Consider the following 22416-nt stretch of genomic DNA (forward strand, 5'->3'; position numbering starts at 1 on the left):
TGCAGATATCTCTGGAGGGTTGGAGGAGTTTTATTGCAATCTACTTTGTTCCAGTTGGTAAATGAGTACCTATGTATGAAAGAAATTTTGGCGGCAACAAATAGTTGTCCAGTGCGGTCACCACAGTTATAATGTTTGTGTCACTGCTACAGCCGTTTCCGATTTATTGTCTGATTCAGTGTGCTATCTGTGGTAGCAGGTTGGCGGTAGGAGGTTGGCGGTATCAGAGATGCGAAACGATAACAATTATCCAAATTTATTTTATCACGTCAATTCATCTGTCTGACTGTTTCGATGAATACGTTGGAATACCATATGGTGTGATTACATACGACGTTCTATTCAGGAGAGTCAGCTATGGTTGCTGTGTAATATGCAAATGTTATCGAAAAGTATGGTGGCGTAACTTCCGTCACTATGGTGACCTTCACCTTTACCCATCATTTCTCAAGTTCACAGAATGTATCGAATACACGTATACAGTTAATGACGAGAGTTCATATCTAAGATGTGACCCATTGTGATGCTTGGTGTGTCAGCACTCTCTTTATTTCTGCGTTCTCAATTATTGTATATGTTTACGGCCACAGTCCCATATAAGGGTGAAGGTCAAGGTCAGTAGAATAACATGTGACCGGAGCTTAAGGTGTATCAGACATCAACAGCTTGTGACAGATGAACCGAAAGCGCTGGCGCTTTTACTATACTTATATCCTTCATGGTGGTCGGAACACGTGACACTATATGTTTGACGAGGTGGAATTATTTGTTTGACAAAGAGAAGCTATATGTTTGACATTAGATATTTGCAGGGCGACACTACATGTGCATGTACCCGTTTGACGTGGCAGGATGTGTGACATGGCAGAATGTTTGACCAGTTGTCATAAAATGTTTTGCAGGATGACACGTTGCATCAAAGCACGTACTACCAGACCAAACATGTTACTCACAAAGTGTTTGACCAGCTGACGCTACATGTCTGACAGAGGGACACTACATCTATATGTCTGACGCTACATGTACATGTTTTAGAAGGAGAAGGTACATCAGATGTTTGACAGAGGGACACTACATCTATATGCCTGACGCTACATGTACATGTTTTAGAAGGAGAAGGTACATCTGATGTTTGACAGAGGGACACCACATCTATATGTCTGACGCTACATGTACATGTTTTAGAAGGAGAAGGTACATCAGATGTTTGATAGGTACATGTTTGACCGGGTGACACTACACATACCAGTTTCAGCGTGTGACGTTAGTTGTTTGACCGAATGACATCAAGGTTCATGTTTTAGAAGGAGAAGCGACATGTTTGACTAATTGGCAGTACATGCCTGTACGGGTACAGGCTCATTGACAGCATGTTTGACTAATTGGCAGTACATGCCTGTACGGGTACAGGCTCATTGACAGCATGTTTGACTAATTGGCAGTACATGCCTGTACAGGTACAGGCTCATTGACAGCATGTTTGACTAATTGAGCAGTACATGCCTGTACGGGTACAGGCTCAGTGACAGCATGTTTGACTAATTGGCAGTACATGCCTGTACAGGTACAGGCTCATTGACAGCATGTTTGACTGGTTCACATCACATGTAAATGTTTGACGAGCGGTGCTATATGTTTGACCGGGTGACGCTACACTTACCAGTTTCAAATGTTTGACCGAGTGACACAACATGAATTTGTTTGATCAGATAAGGCTACGTATTTGTCCAGTAGCGTCACCCTGACCAAGGGGTGTGTCGATGCTCTTGTCTTCAGCCTAGCAGTCCCTCTTGTACGTGTGAGTGACGGACGTCATGGAGTAGTAACAGTGGATATGAAAGTCTGCACACAAGTTTGTTGTTTTCATGGAGAAGAAGTTTTCATGATTAGACGTGAATGAATTTGTGCAAATAGTAACTTGGTAACATATACCAGCTGAAGATTCCTATTTTGGGATATGGCTGAAGAAACAAGGGTGATTCCTGCCCGTGGAAACCGATATGTGTTGAGATTTTTCAAATCATGAACTGAAAATTCAGCAAACATCTTTTACCTACGGCGACGGAAATGTACTGTGAAACCTTGCGTATCTGGACTGCACCGTTCCAAGTGATATCATCCGGATTAATACACATCAGGATAAGCGAAACCTTGGCACGTGATTACTCATTATTTTATTGACTACGTCCCTGTCAGAAATGATCCGGTAAAGAGGGTGTCCAGATTATTGAGGTTTTGCTGTGTGCAAGTGATTTCACTGTACTCCTTGTGTTCCAGGTAGTACACATTGTCCGAATGAGTTTCATGAACTAGGGGTATCACATGAAGCAAACATGAAGCTTATATGAAGAATGTCAACGTATTCAGAACATTGCAGTATTGTTTAATTACAAAAAAACTAAATTAATCGAATCTGTGGTAAGACCAGTTTTTAAAATTTTCTTATTTTGATGGCCCTTTCAAAAGTGACATGGAAGGATCCGAGGATCTTCAAAGAGTGTTTACATCTTTTGTAGGTTGCATATTTGTGGGATATTTTATTCTTGTGTACTACTGATCTCATTCCTCATCCTCTCAGGCTCGATATACGAAGATATGGAACTGCAAATCTAACACAATGGTATGAAGTGTTTTAAAAGGAATGTGGTGAAAATATGAAATTTGAATTAAAGGATTCTCTTAACGTGCTTGAAGAAATATACGATGTTGTTCAGGCATCTTACAGATCCCAGAACTACAATTTTATGACACACCCACATTCCATGCTCATTATATTGTGGCCCCAGTAGCCTATTCGCATCCACTTTCGTTTATTTTCGATGACGCCAATTATTTAAAACTGTTCATAAATATACACATTCAATGCTAGAGAATAACTTGTCTTATGACAGATTCCACGAGAAAAAGTCAAAATAGCGAAATCGTAATAAATAACATGATTTTGAGGACTATGTGTGTCAGGATAGCACAAGCACGACTCTAGATCGTGAAAAACAATGTATACTTCAACAAGCCAAATTTTAATTCCTAAGAGATGTCGAAATGAATTCATGAATATGTTAATTCAGATCATTATTAAAATTCAAGATGATCAGATATTACGTGTACAATATTATATAGAAGTACAATCTGTACGATCTACATATCTTTATGTATTCTAACTTTGTACATATTTATGCAAACGGTGTTGATGTGATTTTGTTCCCTGTGTATATATATCCGTACAGTACGGCCATTATTCTCTTGGCATATTTGATCAAGGGGGATAACTTATCTGATTATGATGTTACAACACAATCTGTTCATTTCATTGAAACACATATATTATTGGTCACGTGTATGTGATTCTTATTGACTTTATATTCGATTTAGCCCTGCTATGTACATAAGCTACACGTCAATCACTTCTACCGGGTGTTATACACTCTTTAGATAACATCTCCCCTTGAATATGCACATATCTATTACTTATATAATCTTATTGTTCGCAATGTAGACTTTATCATTTTGAAGCTTATATAATTTACTGTGTGAGTGGTTTCTTCTTGGTGTAGGAATAGTTAATTTCTCAGTGGACATTTTCAGCCATGGCCTCTTTGTAGGAGACTGTGACATCAACAACCAATTAGAAAAACAATTTCTGATACCAGATAGAATGTTGTCACCAGGTTAGTTTCCATGACGACTGGACCAATGTGTAAACTCAGGACCAATCGTGGTCATTCAACTTAAACCGCTTACAACTTACACATCACATCGCTGGCGTAGTGATATCACACGTGACAGCTGCCCTGTTAACCGCCAGAATATAGTTCGGACATTATGGCCGCAGTTTTCGAAAACCGTTGACGATTTAGCAAACAGAACTTAGTTATTTTCAGCGAGTGAAAACAGACCTTGTAATAGTTTTATCACATCCGTACCTCTGCTTCGGAGGCTGTACTGTGTGTTTCGTCACGTGATAATCACATGACTGAAAAAAGTTCCTATGAGGAATATGGCCGCTACTGTCGATGTTTCGGCACCGTCTTCTGCACATTGTCTGAACTAACTGAATACTGAATATCCTTTATCAAATCGAATTATTTGATGACCATCAAAAATATTTAATTTGTAATGACAACGGATTATGAAAACATACGACATGTGCCGTCGTAGGACGTTTATTGCTAAATTGTATCATGCTAGTTTACGATTTACCCAAATATAAATTCAAATATTATCATGTCAACAACACATCTAGCGCTACAGTGACCGTTGGTAACATCATAGTAATACGACTGTCTCTCTGTAAATGTTGCTGTCTAAATTCGGTCAAGTCATTCCAAATGCCGCAGAATTTTTAAACCAGAGAGTTCTGCAAAGCAATGGCGAATACAGCTCGGACCACATATTTTCTGCTCACTTTACTCATGTTCTGTAAATCACGGGGTACATTAACCATTTAAAGTTGAAAGAAGGTTGACAAAGTGAAACAATATCGCAATATGTTTGTTGGGATTATTTTATTTTATTTTGGGGGGGATTGGGGGGTTGGTTGTTGGGTTTTTTGTTTATTTGGGGTGTTGTTTTTCTTGTTGGTCTTTTTGGGGTGTTTTTCTTCATGGGGTGGGTGGGGGGTTGCGTGGAGAATTTCGAAAAGAAATGTGTTCTTGAAAAAGGGGGGCAAAATAATTTCGCTCAGGTTTCCACCTAATTCATGTTTGCAGGGTTTGAAAGTTGTCCAGTAAAACTTTTTTGTAAAATAATGAAATTATTCATTTCCTCCTTTAACCACCCTTTAACAGATTTGGTTTTAATGAATACACTGTAAGCATGACAGATATGTTTACGTACAAGAAGTCAGAACACCGTGTCTTTCTCCTGACAATTGTGTTGTTTCTATTACAGCGCATCTGATCTAGATACCACTAATGTCTGTATAATATATTAACAGTTTTTAAAACGTACTCCCTATGATGAACTCTAATGAACTGTTTTGGCTACTAATGATCGAGGGGAAGTATCTGAGCAAGTATCCCAGTATTAAGGATTATACATCATAAACCTTTTTTGTGGCTGCAAGGGATAATATCAAGTTTTGGCCCCGCTCTATTTCCCTGCTGGCGTTTGCCACCATGATATTAGGCGTTCTGTTTGGAGAGCTGAACTCGCTCATGATAGGCGTAGTGCAAAGGTAGCCTTGAGGGACATGACCCACTCCCCCAATGCAATATCTGCTCTGCGACTATTGTCAGATCGAACAGCAAGTAACATTAATATACAAAGTCAATGCAAGACTAACCATTCTCGATTGTCAAACGAAACGGGTTTCAGTGAGCGTAAAATACAAAATGGCGGTGAAAATTATATGACTGGATCGCATCTCATTACCGACATGGAATAGTGACGTGGTGGTATGTCCGAGATGTGGTAACAGATTAATGGTAACATTGGAAGGAGGGATTCGAGTTGCAGAACGATGATATGTGGTCCTTTGATGGTCACAGGATGATGATATGTGGTCCGTTGATGGTCACAGGACGATGATATGTGGCCCGTTGATGGTCATGGAACGATGATAGGTGATCTATTGGTGGTCACAGAATGATGACATGTGATCACAGAACGATGCTGTGTGATCCATTGGCGGTCACAGAACGATGCTGTGTGATCCATTGGTGGTCACAGGACGCCGATGCTGTGATTCATTGGTGGTCACAGGACGATGATATGTGGTCCGTGGACGGTCACAGGACGATGATATGTGGTCCGTTGATGGTCACAGATTGATGATAAGTGATCTATTGGTGGTTACAGAATTATGATAAGTGATCTATTGGTGGTCACAGAACGATTATATGTGACCCATTGTGGTCACAGAATGATGATATATGGTCCGTTGATGGTCATGGAACGATGATAGGTGATCTATTGGTGGTCACAGAATGATGACATGTGATCACAGAACGATGCTATGTGATCCATTGGCGGTCACAGAACGATGCTGTGTGATCCATTGGTGGTCACAGGACGCCGATGCTGTGATTCATTGGTGGTCACAGGACGTCTTTATGTGCTCCATCGGTTGTCACAGAACGATGACGTGTGGTCCGTGGACTGTCACAGGATGATGATATGTGGTCCGTTGATGGCCACAGATTGATGATAAGTGATCTATTGGTGGTCACAGAATTATGATAGGTGATCTATTGGTGGTCACAGAATGATGACTTGTGACCACAGAACGATGCTGTGTGATCCATTGGTGGTCACAGGACGCCGATGCTGTGATTCATTGGTGGTCACAGGACTTTTTTATGTACTCTATCGGTTGTCACAGAACGATGACATGTGGTCCGTGGATGGTCAAAGGACGACCACATGTGATCACTGGTGGTCACAGAACGATGATATGTAGATTGTTGGTTAGAGAATGGTGGAATGTGGTAGACTGATGGTTTTAAAACTCGCAACATGACTCTGAATATCAATGACTGTTTTCTAGAATATGACAAGGTTTCCAGCCCTCGAATATGCTGTCCACATTCACAATCAAAGGATGGCAACGGATGACCGTGTCAATTAGCAAATTGGCCCCATGGGTAATGCTCCAGCTTGTGTTTTCATACAAAAGATGCTGAAAATATTAACAGGTTCCCGTAACTTTGATTGTGGTGTGTGTTACCTTTGTTCAGGATTACTAATTCGGGAAATGGGGGATTAATTTCATTCAGGACACATTATACGTTTCGTTAGTGCTAGGAATTATGTGCTACCTTTGTTGTGGATAAAGTAATAATTTAGGTGATGGGGGATTAGTGAGGAAAGAGCAGGGGGTAGAAGGAAAATGGATTGAACGTATCTGGGGATGGGAGGAGAGGTTAATATGGTTCGGTTCAGATCGATGTTCTACAGGACTGATTGCTATATATATGAGCGGGTGTTGTAGGTTGTGTATGTAACTGTTAATTATTAGGTAAGATTAATAATTAAGGGTATAGGCAACTGTGAACCACTTTCCGGTAGAACCGTTCATTATCTTAACCAACTAAGAAAGACAGCCTTTGCTTTTCTACTTGAGATTAAATAGTATTACCTACATAAACCGATCTTCCAGGTTATTTCTCGGCGAATCAAAATCCAGTGAGTGAGTGAGTTAATATTTAACGTCACATCGGCAATATCTCAGCCATATCGTGACGACAACAATTTATACAATATAAAGAGAAACATTTTGAAGATTAAAACCTGTCGACGATTGACAGTAAAAATACTAGAGAATCACAGATATGAATAAAACTAGCGAGCAAAGCTAAACCATTTCAACTAAAGAGGACAATACAGTATAAAACACGGGCTATAGATCGCCAACAACTGAAGGTAGATCACCATACTAGGAACCATGGGGACTCACATTACTTTTGCTACCTGCATGGACCCGAATCAAAATCCAGTTTACAGTGGTCACTGTGGCGCTATGTTGTGTTGTGATTTGACTCTAATGGTCTAAAGTTGGTTTGGGTTTTTTCCAAAAATGTCTTGGACATAGATGTTCTTATACAGTCGACATGAGTAGCGGCCAGAGTTTTTGGATGTTTGAGGACGCCGATGTATTAACCTGCCGGGTTAAAGAAAGTATTCACCGATGTTTGATGTTGGCTAGAACTTAAAAACAAACAAGATCTGGTTATTAGACTGTGATGTGTGTGATATGGTATGACGGTTGTATTCTGGACCTAAACTTTAACTTTTCAGCCTAAGGTTTATCCAATTTTATGTGTATACTTTTTGAAGGTCTGAAGTTTTGTATATCACCTTGTTCGCAAGATCCGTTTTTTTTCAATCAATGTTTATTACTAGCCACTTGCAATTCCTGCAATCAATTTTCAACAACTCCCTTGTTAAATGTTTGATCAAACCTGTGTTTGAGTTATATTTTTACTTCCAGAACTTAACGCATTGATAATCTGTTCGTCTGAATCAACGCTTGTTATTCTGGTAAACAGGGACGCATAGTCTTATTTCTTTCCGATGCCTTCAAAGTTACATACGGTCTGATAGAATGTGTTGAAAATGAATTCGTCACTTCCGGAAAAAAAAGGTTGTCTTGGAAAAATCAACAATCGTTTCACCTTCGAATAGTTGACTCGGACGAACACATCATGTTTTATGGCCTTAATTGTGTATTTTGTTAATTTAGTATGATTCATCTTGCACTTCTGTTTACGTTTATGATATTCATGTTTCATGAACCATAAAATGTGGTATGTCTTGACAATTTGTCCCTCCGCTAACACCAATATTAGAAAATATTATATGGTATCAATTTCTTTTGAAGAAATTTGTCCAACAGCAAACAATTATGCTATATCGGGTATAAGTTTTCAACGCCATGTTATTACCGACATACTTTAGCAGGCGGCGTTAGAGCTCTAAGTATTCCATGTACAGAGTGATTTTCTTTTATGACGTCACAGTGGCTTCATCAGCTGTTACCCGATATTCATGCAATACAATGTAGATTTCAATCACGTCTCAATTACGAAATAAAGCATATTGCCATATCAAGCGTTGCACATTTTTTAGTTGCAGATTCAGCCAGTGCTATCTAAGCAAGAATTCGCAATTATGGATTAGTTACCTTAACCGTGCAAGAATCCTGTTATTCATCGATCTCTCCATACCTGTGCTGGTGGGTACACCGAAGTGGGAAATGTCAACCAAACGTTTTTAAAAAAAACCATTTCCATAATCACAATTAATACCACTATCTGCTTTGTCTCTTTGTTGTTTAACGCCGCACTCAGCAATATTCCAGCTATATGGCGGCGGTCTGTAAATAATCGAGTCTGGAACAGACAATCCAGTGATCAACATCATGAGCATCGGTCTACGCAATTGGGATACGATGACATGTGTCCACGAAGACAGGCTTGCCCACCACCCGATCCCGTTTGTCGACTCTTACGACAAGCATGGGTTGCTGAAGGTCCATAGTAACCAGGGTTACTGCCTGAATAGGTAACAAAATGGCGGACCGCCTCCGTGGTGTAGTGGTTAGAGCGTCCGCCCGGGAGAACGGAAGGTAGCGGGTTCGATCCCTGGCCGCGTCATACCCAAAGACGTTAAAATATGGTACTTGTTGGTCCCTGCCTGGCGCTCGGCATTAATGGGTACAACAAGGACTGGTCGGCTCGGAGTCAGTATAATGTGTCTGAGTGGGGGTATTCATGCTTCACTGCGGCATGGTATCTCAGTGGGCTAGCACTATAAAACCAGCTTGAGTCTGGGCTAGTACAAGCAGCCGCACATACACATACACACGCATGCACGTCGTCATATGAGTGAAATATTCTCAAGCACGACGTTAAACCCAATTTCATCTCACCTCACAAAATGGCGAACGACCAACTCCTTCATGACCAACTATTTCAATAGTTCGGCATAAACCTTCCGCCATCATGTCCGTCGTGATGTAGCGATGCTATTTTTGATTAAACAACATTTGTATTCACTGTGCGGTAGTGTTAACCTTCACTCGTCAACTCAGTTCCACCAAATCGATAATTTTTAATTTGATAATGTACATTGTTCATGCAAACACATTTTCATTTTAATTCTAGTTTTATACAAACAACAAAGGTGACATTGTGATGAGTTCTAGCTGATCTTCAATATCTTGATTAACCGACATAACCACCTCCGGGGCTTAGTAGCTTTGTGGAGCTCACAGCGCTGTGGCAATTTCACGGGACGTAGGAATTCCATCACGTTTTTTCTTATGTTGATTATAAGAACCTACAACTAACCGCATTGGCGACCATAAAGACATTAAGATGTATAGAAGTAACAAGTGAGCACTGCCAGATGCAATATGAATTAAAAACCTGTAAATATGTCATGTCAGCACTTGAGTATAACCTGCCTCGATTATACATGACAGTGAGTGAGTGATTTTGGTTTTACGCCGCTTTTAGCAATATTCCAGCAATATCACGGCGGGGAGAGACCAGAAATGGGCTTAACACATTGTACCCACGTGGGGAATCGAACCCGGGTCTTCGGCGTGACGAGCGAACGCCTTAACCACTAAGCTACCCCACCGCCCCTTATACATCACAGGTTCCACTGGACGTAAAAATCAAAATAGCGGTAATAGTTCTTTGTCTGGACAACTGAATACCAGTTCCGAATCCAGGTCATTTACTAATTATGTCTATACTGATGGTTAAAATTATATCGCAAGTATAAATACACATAATGCTTGTCTCGTAAGTGACAGCCGCAAGTATAAATACACGTAATGTTTATCTCATGAATAGCAAGTATAAATGCGCATAATGTTCATCTCCTGAATAGCAACTGCAAGTATAAATAAGCATCATGTTTACCTTGTAAATGACCACTGCAAGCATAAATACACATTATGTTTAACTCCTATATGACAACCGCAAGTATAAATGCACATAATTTTTATCTCCTGAATGACAACTGCAAGTATAAATACGCATCATGTTTATCTTGTAAATGACAACTGCAAGTATAAATACGCAGAATGTTCATATTCTGAATGACAACCGCAAGTACAAATACGCATAATGTTCATATTCTGAATGACAACCGCAAGTACAAATACGCATAATGTTCATATTCTGAATGTCAACCGCAAGTACAAATACGCATAATGTATATTTTGTTAATGATAACCACAAGTAAAAATACACACCATGTTTATCTTGTAAATGACAGCCACAAGTATAAAATACGCATAGTTTGTATCTTGTAAATGTCAACTGCAAGTATAAATACACGTAAAATGTTTATCTCGAAATGACAACCGCAAGTGTAAATGCGCATATATTTATCTCATGAATAGCAGCCGCAAGTATAAATAAGCATCATGTTTACCTTGTAAATGACAACTGCAAATATACTCATGCCAATAATGGTTGTCACCCTCCCCACCCAAACCCCAAACACACCACACACACCCACCCCACACCCCAATAAAAAATTGAAGGGTGTGACAACCATTATTGGCATGAGTATATAAATAAACGTAGTGTTTATCTCATATATGACAACCGCAAGTATAAATACACATAATGTGTATCTTGTAAATGACAACTGCAAGCATAAACACACATAAGGTTTATCTCCTATGTGACAACCGCAAGTATAAATACGTATAACGTTCATCTTCTGAATGACAACTGCAAGCATAAACACACATAATGTTCATCTCCTATGTGACAACCGCAAGTATAAATACGCATAATGTTCATCTTCTGAATGACAACTGCAAGCATAAAAACACATAATGTTTATCTCCTATGTGACAACCGCAAGTATAAATACGCATAATGTTCATCTTCTGAATGACAACTGCAAGCATAAACACACATAATGTTTATCTCCTATGTGACAACCGCAAGCATAAACACACATAATGTTTATCTCCTATGTGACAACCGCAAGTATAAATACGTATAATGTTCATCTTCTGAATGACAACTGCAAGCATAAACACACATAATGTTTATCTCCTATATGACAACCGCAAGTATAAATACGCATAATGTTCATCTTCTGAATGACAACTGCAAGCATACACACACATAATGTTTATCTCCTATTTGACAACCGCAAGTATAAATACGCATAATGTTCATCTTCTGAATGACAACTGCAAGCATACACACACATAATGTTTATCTCCTATGTGACAACCGCAAGTATAAATACGTATAATGTTCATCTTCTGAATGACAACTGCAAGCATAAACACACATAATATTTATCTCCTATGTGACAACCGCAAGCATAAACACACATAATGTTTATCTCCTATGTGACAACCGCAAGTATAAATACGTATAATGTTCATCTTCTGAATGACAACTGCAAGCATAAACACACATAAGGTTTATCTCCTATGTGACAACCGCAAGTATAAATACGCATAATGTTCATCTTCTGAATGACAACTGCAAGCATAAACACACATAATGTTTATCTCCTATGTGACAACCACAAGTATAAATACGCATAATGTTCATCTCCTGAATGACAACCGCAAGTATAACTACGCATAATGTTCATCTCCTGAATGACAACCGCAAGTATAAATACGCATAATGTACATCTCCTGAATGACAACCGCAAGTATAAATACGCATTATGTTCATCTCCTGAATGACAACCGCAAGTATAAATACGCATAATGTTCATCTTCTGAATGACAACTGCAAGCATAAACACACATAATGTTTATCTCCTATGTGACAACCACAAGTATAAATACGCATAATGTTCATCTCCTGAATGACAACCGCAAGTATAAATACGCATAATGTTCATCTCCTGAATGACAACCGCAAGTATAAATACGCATAATGTTCATCTCCTGAATGACAACTGCAAGTATAAATACGCATAATGTACATCTCCTGAATGACAACCGCAAGTATAAATACGCATTATGTTCATCTCCTGAATGACAACCGCAAGTATAAATACGCATAATGTTCATCTCCTGAATGACAACCGCAAGTATAAATACGCATAATGTACATCTCCTGAATGACAACCGCAAGTATAAATACGCATTATGTTCATCTCCTGAATGACAACCGCAAGTATAAATACGCATAATGTTCATCTCCTGAATGACAACCCCAAGTATAAATACGCGATAATGTTCATCTCCTGAATGACAACCGCAAGTATAACACGCGATAATGTTCATCTCCTGAATGACAACCGCAAGTATAAATACGCATAATGTTCATCTCCTGAATGACAACCGCAGTATAAATACGCGATAATGTTCATCTCCTGAATGACAACCGCAAGTATAAATACGCGATAATGTACATCTCCTGAATGACAACCGCAAGTATAAATACGCATTATGTTCATCTCCTGAATGACAACCGCAAGTATAACTACGCATAATGTTCATCTTCTGAATGACAACCGCAAGCATAAACACACATAATGTTTATCTCCTATGTGACAACCACAAGTATAAATACGCATAATGTTCATCTCCTGAATGACAACCGCAAGTATAAATACGCATAATGTTCATCTCCTGAATGACAACCGCAGTATAACGCGATAATGTTCATCTCCTGAATGACAACCGCAGTATAACACGCGATAATGTACATCTCCTGAATGACAACCGCAAGTATAAATACGCATTATGTTCATCTCCTGAATGACAACCGCAAGTATAAATACGCATAATGTTCATCTCCTGAATGACAACCGCAAGTATAAATACGCATAATGTACATCTCCTGAATGACAACCGCAAGTATAAATACGCATTATGTTCATCTCCTGAATGACAACCGCAAGTATAACTACGCATAATGTTCATCTCCTGAATGACAACCGCAAGTATAACACGCGATAATGTTCATCTCCTGAATGACAACCGCAAGTATAAATACGCATTATGTCTATCTCCTGAATGACAACCGCAAGTATAAATACGCATTATGTTCATCTCCTGAATGACAACCGCAAGTATAACTACGCATAATGTTCATCTCCTGAATGACAACCGCAAGTATAAATACGCATAATGTTCATCTCCTGAATGACAACCGCAAGTATAAATACGCATTATGTTCATCTCCTGAATGACAACCCCAAGTATAAATACGCATAATGTTCATCTCCTATGGGACAACCGCAAGTACAAATACACATAATGTTTATCTCTATTAGGCTAGACCTTTAAATTCGATGCTTGAATTCAACTGACTACTCGAGTAAATATCAAACGTTATTTGCAATTTTCCACTTAAATTTCTTTCCACGTGAACTCAGTACATGAAACAAGACTAAAATGCTATGACGTCACGTTTAATCGATAAATTAACCAAACCCAAGCGTTTCTGTCAAATTAAACGCAATATATGAAGAATACGACATGTAACGGTTTTTTTTCAAATATGGAACACGGTACTAATGAACAAAATTCGTAAGTGCAACATTCACAGTTAATGCTTTCTCAAATTTTATTGAAGTTTATAGTCGACAAACGTGATGCGTGCTACGTACTTCACTCCACATTTACGAAGCCAATGCTCTGGAAAAGAACAAAGTGTTACAGGTTCCGATTGAAGTATAGAAATCTACTTTCAATCATAGCAAACCGACGTGGTTATTTCAACACAATGTGATAGAAATGCTATGATATTGATCGCTGTTTTCGTAACAGAGTCATTTACAGTTATTACATTGTGACAAAGGCATGATGGCACTCAAGGGATTCTTACATATAAAACACTGAGACTGGTTGGGAGGTTAGTTACCCTATCGAGGTTGTTGACACCTTATTTGCGAAAACAGGCTAATCATCACAGAAAGCACTTTTATGGGTTCTTTTTAAAACGAATGCATGAAATTTGGCTAAGTATAATCTAAGGAGCTATACAGTTTTATGTCTCTGTTACCAAGGTTCCAGCTTTAAGGAGTGGGCTATAGGGTATTGCTTTGTGTAATATACTTCAGTTGCATGAGTGAGTGATTTACGTACTTCAATTATATCACGGCGTTTCAGTTTAATGTGGGAGAATAGACAGAGGTATAAAAAAAATTATTGTTGACCTGGACGTTCACCTCTTAGGTGAAACCTGCAAGCACGCGTATAATGCTGAGAGGTGAAGAAATGTCATCAGTGCTAATCTTGGGTTCAAACCTACTGATCCTAGTAATGAACGAAACTCTGCAAAGTGAATTGCGGGTTCTGGGCGATTCGATAACCTGTCCCCTACCATTCCCATTGAGCTAATTCTCTGTATCTCGGTTCCAAATGGATACATCGCTAGGATTTATCACCAATGCATAGAAATATGCAGCTGGTACTTGGAATTCAGTACTGGTAATTTAGTACTGGTAATTTAGTACAGGTAATTTAGTACCAGCGATGCAATAATGATAAAAATGGAGGCGTTTTCATTTCAGATATTTGAAAAACCGGTGATAAATTTTACATTTCATTAATATAAAAATATGATTGATTTGGAAAGTGAACTTGGATTCAAGGTCGCGTTCAAAGTTATTGCACTTATTTAACGACGTACTTTCTTATTTACTACTTTGATATATAAATATTATTTATTATTTATGTCAACCAAGTAGATCATATGTCTGTGCTTCTCGTCATCACAAATTGTGTTATTGAAATTATTAATGATTATCGACATGAAAATTGCGTCATCGATAATACGATATATTAACTACTGTGATGAAATATGGTTTCATATATACAGAGGATACAGAAAGTTATGCTTTATTTATGGATTGCTTCTAAATTGTGTTTTGTGCTTCTAAAACTTGTTTTTACTAATACAAGCCTTAATATATTACCACTTACCAAGAACTACGTTGGTTTTTTTCAGATTGTTTTAGCATATCTGTTCAAAGTTACTTCTCCGATACTGATCGATAATCGATATATTCAGTTAACGACTATCGATCTCTATCATCTGTATCGATAGCCATCCCAAGATTTAGCCATGATTGCAATAATTATATGAAATCTGTTCTTAAAGCCTAATCTGATGTACGAGTCAACCAATGTCATAATATTGTTTAGACCGCCTCCGTGGTGTAGTGGTTAGAGCGTCCGCCCGGAGAACGGAAGGTCGCGGGTTCGATCCCCGACCGCGTCATACCAAAACCCGTTAATATATGGTACTTGTTGTTCCCTGTCTGGCGCTCGGCATTAAAGGGTACAACAAGGACCGGTCGGCTCGGAGTCAGTACAATGTGTCTGAGTGGGGTATTCATGCTTAACTGTAGCATGGTATCTCAGTGAGCTAGCACAATAAAACCAGTCTGGGCTAGTACAAGCAGCCACACATACACACGCATGCACTCGCATGCACGTCGTCATATAAGCGAAATATTTTCAAGTACATCGTTAAATCCCATTTCACCTCACCTCACCTCAAAATATTGTTTCAAATCAAACCAGGAATTCGCGAAAGGGTATCTCAGTTGTTCACCTGAAAAATACACGGGCACATATGGTTCAATGGAAATTAGGGGATTGAATGAGACATCATTTTGTGGTTTATGTTTAGAATCTGGAAACGTTCCCCACTTGTCTTCAACGGAACTGTTTGAACGTGACGCGTCACACACAATTTATTTCTCTTGCTGCTCACGGCGACGTTGTTACGACTCCCTCTACAGCATCTTAATTGGACAAGGACTGTACAAGATTTAAAAACGTGATGCTTCAATTAGTAGGATAGTTTGGCAAATACAGCAATTTGTAAGTCACGACCACTATGAACTGCGTTGATGGGTTGCTAAAGTTTTTTTTCAAATTAAACCTCCCACTCCCTCCACATATTTCGTCTAAGGAGTGCCCGGGTCCCCTTGTGTGAAATGCTGTAGGGAGTGCCTGGACCCTCCTTGTGTGGAATGGTGTGAATGAGTGTAAATAAACATACATTATCACACCGTTAAGAAATAGCTGCCAAGAACAGTGCACGACTGAAGTAGTGATAATACCATGAGTTCGCGCAAAGGTCAACGTACCATTGTCCAGCTGTGACACGGTCACCAACACACGCAAAGGCGAATCAATGGCTTATCTGAATAAACACAAGAAAATATGGTAAAAGTCAAAGTAGGGAATCGCATCGGACATCATAAGTTTCTCTCAATGCAGAAATAACGTAACATATACTAGCCACATAAAGAAACTGTGCATTGTCAAAATATTGATAAGTACGAAAACAATGTCAAAGGTACATATAAACTCTAATGGAGGGATCATGAGACCATAACAAGTCGCGAGAATTTCAATTGAAAAGTCAATCACAATGACGTCACGAGTCCACAAGCGGGACAGTGGTCAAACGACCATGTCACAAGCTCAATAACGGGTATGTCCACCATCGGCATTGAGAACAGCAGTGCATCGACGACGCATAGAGCCTATCAAACGTGCAAGGAAGGCTTGTGGGATGTCACGCCAGATTCTCTCAAGTTCTGTTGTAAGGTCAAGGGCGTTATCTGGCGGATGAGGAAGACGGCGTAGACGTCGATCCATCTCGTCCAAAACATGCTCTATCGGGGAGAGATCCGGTGAATTCGCAGGCCAAGGCAGTAAGTCAACGTTGTGGTGTTGCAAGAAATCCATAGCAACCCTTGCCGTATGAGGGCGGACATTGTCCTGTTGGAACGTTAACCCAGGGCCATGACGTTGCAGAAAAGGAATTGCCACAGGTCGAAGAATCTGACCCCTGTAGCCCACACCAGTTAAGTTGCCCTGAACAATCACCAAAGGAGTTCTTTGGCGTGCTGTTATTCCACCCCAAATCATCACGGAACCACCACCAAAGCGATTCCTCTCCAAGACACAGGCCTGTGCATAACGTTCTCCCACGCGTCTATAGGCACGTTGACGTCCATCACTATGGGAAATGTTAAACCTGGACTCATCTGTAAAAACAACATTTCTCCACCAAAACAAGGGCCTGCGGACATGATTTCGGCACCACATTCGGCGAGCTTGTCGATGACGTTGTGTCAGGATAGGCCGTATGGTAGGACGTCGTGGTCTGATCCCGTGATGACGTAAACGTTGTCGAACTGTGTTTGGGTGGATACGGCGAAGTCCTGGGACGGTTCGGGCAGTCATCACTGCAGTCTGAAACCTGTGGCGAAGATGGGTCACCCTTATCCATCTGTCCTGTCTTGGCGTTGTTACACGTGGACGTCCAGAACGTGGCCGATCGATGACGTCATTTGTGTTCTGGTAGCGTCTTACCAGTGCAGAAATGGTGTTCCGGTGGCAGTGGAAATGTGCAGCCACTTGTCGTTGAGACATTCCCCCACGGACCATCCCAATGGCCTCATGACGTTGTGCAGACGTGAGCCTTGGCATGGTATGCGTTTCAATAGCCGTTTAATTTTTTGAACGCTCGCAAGGGCAAGGGTTGAGCTTTCCACAGTGACAGTATTGTGTGGCATTCATTTGCTCTGTTTCTCTTTCCCGGAATGCACGTGCAACAACGTATTGCACGTTTCAAGGACGAACCCACTGACGTCACGGAACGTGGCACGTGCATGCATGTTGGATACATGTCACTAATCTCTGAGTTTCAATCCTTATGTGTCTACACAGGTTTGATACATTTAGATTTTAAATTTTAGTGTGCACAGTTTCTTTATGTGCCTAGTATATTTTCCATACAGTTCTATAAGATTTTAGAACATGGAAAAGCCAAATCTGGTAAATACGGAAGATATTCAGTAAATGTGCCCTATTGACCAGAATTGGCACTGAGTTCCACATCATCCCAAACTTGAAGAAATTAATTGTATGGTTGTCATACACACAAACACTACTTAAGTGACATTCTTGCACTAGTGAAACTCCTCATCTGAATGGCTAATCTTGCCGTTATTCTGGTAGCTCGTATACAGAAGTAATGTATTCATTAAGGATGCCATTTGTTAAATGTAAGTGATGCTCCTACTTAGACAAACTTCCTGATTTTTCGCTAAAATGAGGCAATACGTGCCGTCGTGCCGTTATCGCTGGAACGATTGCTGTCCATGACGTCATCGATCTCTGAGAGTGGCAAGGATTATGTTTCATAATGCCATAGAAACCTATCCATAATTGACGCATTTAACTACATTAATTGACGTATACTAGCGGTGGATATAAAAAGTCTAACCAGGAAGTATTAAACGGTTCGGGATTATTTCTGCACGATTCTTTTCCTCTGTAATCCCACCTAGTAGATGATCGCGATTCGTTTTTAATAGGTGGATGTGGCGTGTCCGTGTTTTAAGGCTATTCCGGGAGGGTCCGATGAAATTGCATCATTAAGGCGTCTGATTAACTGCCCTAACCAATAACGCTTAAACGTCTATAGCTTGGCGAACAATTACACACCGGTCAAAGAGACCCCTTTAAATATCTGTGCACTTTTAACAGGGTTGAAATGATAGCCTGGCGTGAGAGGTCCTATCCTGAGGCAGTAAAAATTCGCAAGTTACAAGGTCTGTCCAAGTGATGGGATGTTCGTCATTAGCGTCAGGTTTTTGATGAAGCCAATGACTAAATAGCAATCATGAGTCAGCTTTGGTGTCATTCAGAGCTTCAGAAACAGAACAAAATGAAAGGTTTTAACCTGGGCATACAACTCTTAACAATCAATTGCCTCATTTACAAAATAGATTAAGTGAGTGAGTATTATTTTACCTCGCTTTACCTCATCATTATGACGGTGGAAGACACTAGAAATGGGCTTCACACATTGTACCCATGTGGGGAATCGAGCCCGGGCCTTCGGCGTGATGAGCGAACGCTTTAACCACTAGACTAACGTTCATTTATAGATTTCTCACTAGCTCCTAGGCGGTGGGGTAGCCTTGTGGTTAAACCAACCAACCAGCCAACCATATAAAGGGGGGAATTGGTTAATGTAAACTTGTGTATCACGAGGCACATGCAGTTTCTCATGAAGGGGGACGTTGGGGTGGCCTAGAGGTTAAAGCGTTCGTTCTTCACGCCAAAGACCAGGGTTCGATTCCCCACATGGGTACAATGTGTGAAGCCCATTCCTGGTGTCCCCCGCCGTGATATAGTTGGAATATTGCTAAAAGCGGCGATAAACAACATACACTCATGAAGGAAGGAAGGAAGGAAGGAAGGAAGGAAGGAAGGAAGGAAGGAAGGAAAGAAGGAAGGAAGGAAGGAAGGAAGGAAACATCTTGTTCCTCATCATACAAAAGTTTGCATCCATAAATGTTCCAATAAACTAACTACATTCTGTTACAATGAAAGGCTTTTCCAGCCAACCCTGAGTGTTTAAGATTGTACTTAACTGGAAATTTGTGCAAAGTAAACAACCTTTTCTTAAGCTGATCATGTCGACGATATATTCACCTTCAGGGATGGACCGTGACACAGTTTCGAATCCGCCCACACTGCCAGAACTTATTTGCGTCATAGTATTTTATCACCGCTTAGTTACACCGACATTGAAATTCTCAACACGTTTTGCTGCCTGCCTCTTCACACAAAAAACGAAGCAGATCATTATATCAGATTTGTCAAATCCATAAAATCCCGTCCGCCCAATTAATATTCGGAGGAAGAGTGGGGGCCTGTTTGAAAATGACGTCAGACAGAAGAGTTTGTTGGTCATTTGTTCAAGGGTTTTTTCAGTGACAAAACGTGACAAATTATTTCTATGTTAGGAAGTCATAGCCTCAGAAACCTTTTTAGTCTATTCCCAATCATACTTCTAATATCTCCATTATCCCAGCATCCTAAGAGTTGCTTAGAAGAATAACATGGGTTTTCTTGTGTATTTGAGTTTGTTTTTGTTTTGGTACTTTCTTGTTGTTTTCATTTTCTTTTTTTTTTGCCATCAGTTTGTTGCGCGTTGTTTTTTCTTTGTTGTTTTTAGGGTTTTCTTTTTTGTTGTTGTTGTTGTTGTCGTTGTTTTTGGGGTGGTGAGAGTGGGTTGGGGGTGGCCCAAGGGCTGTAAGGTGCGAAAAGTAAGTGAGTCGAAAAGTAAGACTGAGCTCGGTCCTATCAAATTCAACATTGACCAATATATTATCGCGTCTTCTAGGACAGACACAGTTTTGATTCCGCCCACACCACCAGAACTTATATGCGTCATAGTATCACCACTTAATTACACCGACATTGAAATTCACAACACGTTTGGCTGCCTGCTACTTCACACGAACACGAAGCCGATTGTTGTTGTGGTTACACCCCAGAAAACATATAATTCCCCTCCCTCCTCTTCAGTCTTCTGGTCACTTTAACATTCCAGCATCCTTGGACAGTCGTGGAGAAGGGATCTTTTTTTTTTTACGATGATTTCTTTTTTTTAATTTTGTTTGCTGTAATGTGTGTGTGTGCGTGCGCTTGAGTGTGTGCGTGTGTGTATGTGTGTGCGTGTGCGTGCGTTTGTGCGCGCTTGCGTGTGTGTGTGTGTTGTTGTTGGGGGGGTGGGGTAGGGTTTATTGTTGTTGTGGTTTTTTACTTTTTTGTTTTGTTAATTTGTTTGGGGATTTTTGGTTCTTGTTGTTTTGGTTATTGCTGTGCATGGGAGTGTGTGTGTGTGTGTGTGTGTGGGGGTGGTGGTGTTGGTGGTGCTATTTACTGTCGCACTAGAACAGTTATTACAATTCTAAAAAGAAAAGCTGAGTTCGATCCTAACCAATTCAACATTGGCCAAATAATTATCTCGTCTCGAAACTCTGTTCATGTTCTATATAAATAAAACAAAAGCAAATATTAAATGTCAGTCTCTGTAGGGGGATGGTCAGTGCTGGACCTTTTGTCTGACCTCTGAGTACAACAAAAAAGACCCTCCCACTTTAATGTTTTCTCAAATCTAGAATGACCACTTCAGGCCAACTGCTGAATGCCAAACAATGCGTCCCCCCCCCTGGTTATAATTGCTGTCAATTACTGATATCTTTGAAGATCTTTTATCACCAGCCCCCATGCCTGTCGGACATAGCTGTGCGTTGTTTATAATCAGCTCGGGTAACCATTGATCTGGCCATACATCAAAGCTCGCGTTGTTTGCTGCTGTAGTAGATTTCATTACAATTTGAATAGATAATGGACTTTATTTTTCAACAGTTTTGATCAAGCATTGGCGAAACATTCCACTGTGCCCTTTGTGGCACTTGCAGGGGTTGAGTGACGTCATTGTGGAGGTTGTGTGGTTGTGTGGCTCTCGCCCATCCACTGAATCCCTCCGTCCAAAATCGGATAGGTTTTCGGTAGCTCGAGGAAGACTTCGTCATGGTGTGATTCGGTCGAGATCCTCAGGCACAAGTCCTGGGTATTATATGTGTGTCACCACATTTAGGCAGATCAGGTCCCCTGTGTTATGTGTGTGTCTCAACACCCCCACCCCACCCCGATATGTTCAATTCAGAATAGGTCCCCTGCATCTTTTGCGTGCGTGCGTGCGTGCGTGCGTGCGTGCGTGCGTGTGTGTGTGTTTTCCCGGTGGTATTTTCAAGTCAAAGTAAGTATCCCGTACTAGGTGTGTCTTTCCAATGGAATTTCGAGCCGAGTCGGTCCCCTCTAGTGCATGTTAAGAATAAGTTGCGAACAAATATTTAGTTTAGATAGACTTTTATTGATACAAACTCGAACCTAGCTGTATATTCTTTCACAAGCATTACTACTTCTGGTATTATTCTTACAACTACTACTACCGCTGCTGCTGCTACTACTACTACTACTACTACTACTACTACTACTACTACTACTACTACTACTACTACTACTACTACTACTACTGAGGGTACTGCTACTACCCCTACTTCTACTACAGCAACTGCTACTAAAACTGTCAGTGGGGTAGCCAAGTGGTTAAAGCGTTTGCTCGTCACGCT

The sequence above is a fragment of the Haliotis rubra genome, unplaced genomic scaffold (assembly GCF_003918875.1).
Source record: "Haliotis rubra isolate DU_JTF1 unplaced genomic scaffold, ASM391887v1 Scf439, whole genome shotgun sequence".
Lineage (NCBI taxonomy): Eukaryota > Metazoa > Mollusca > Gastropoda > Lepetellida > Haliotidae > Haliotis > Haliotis rubra.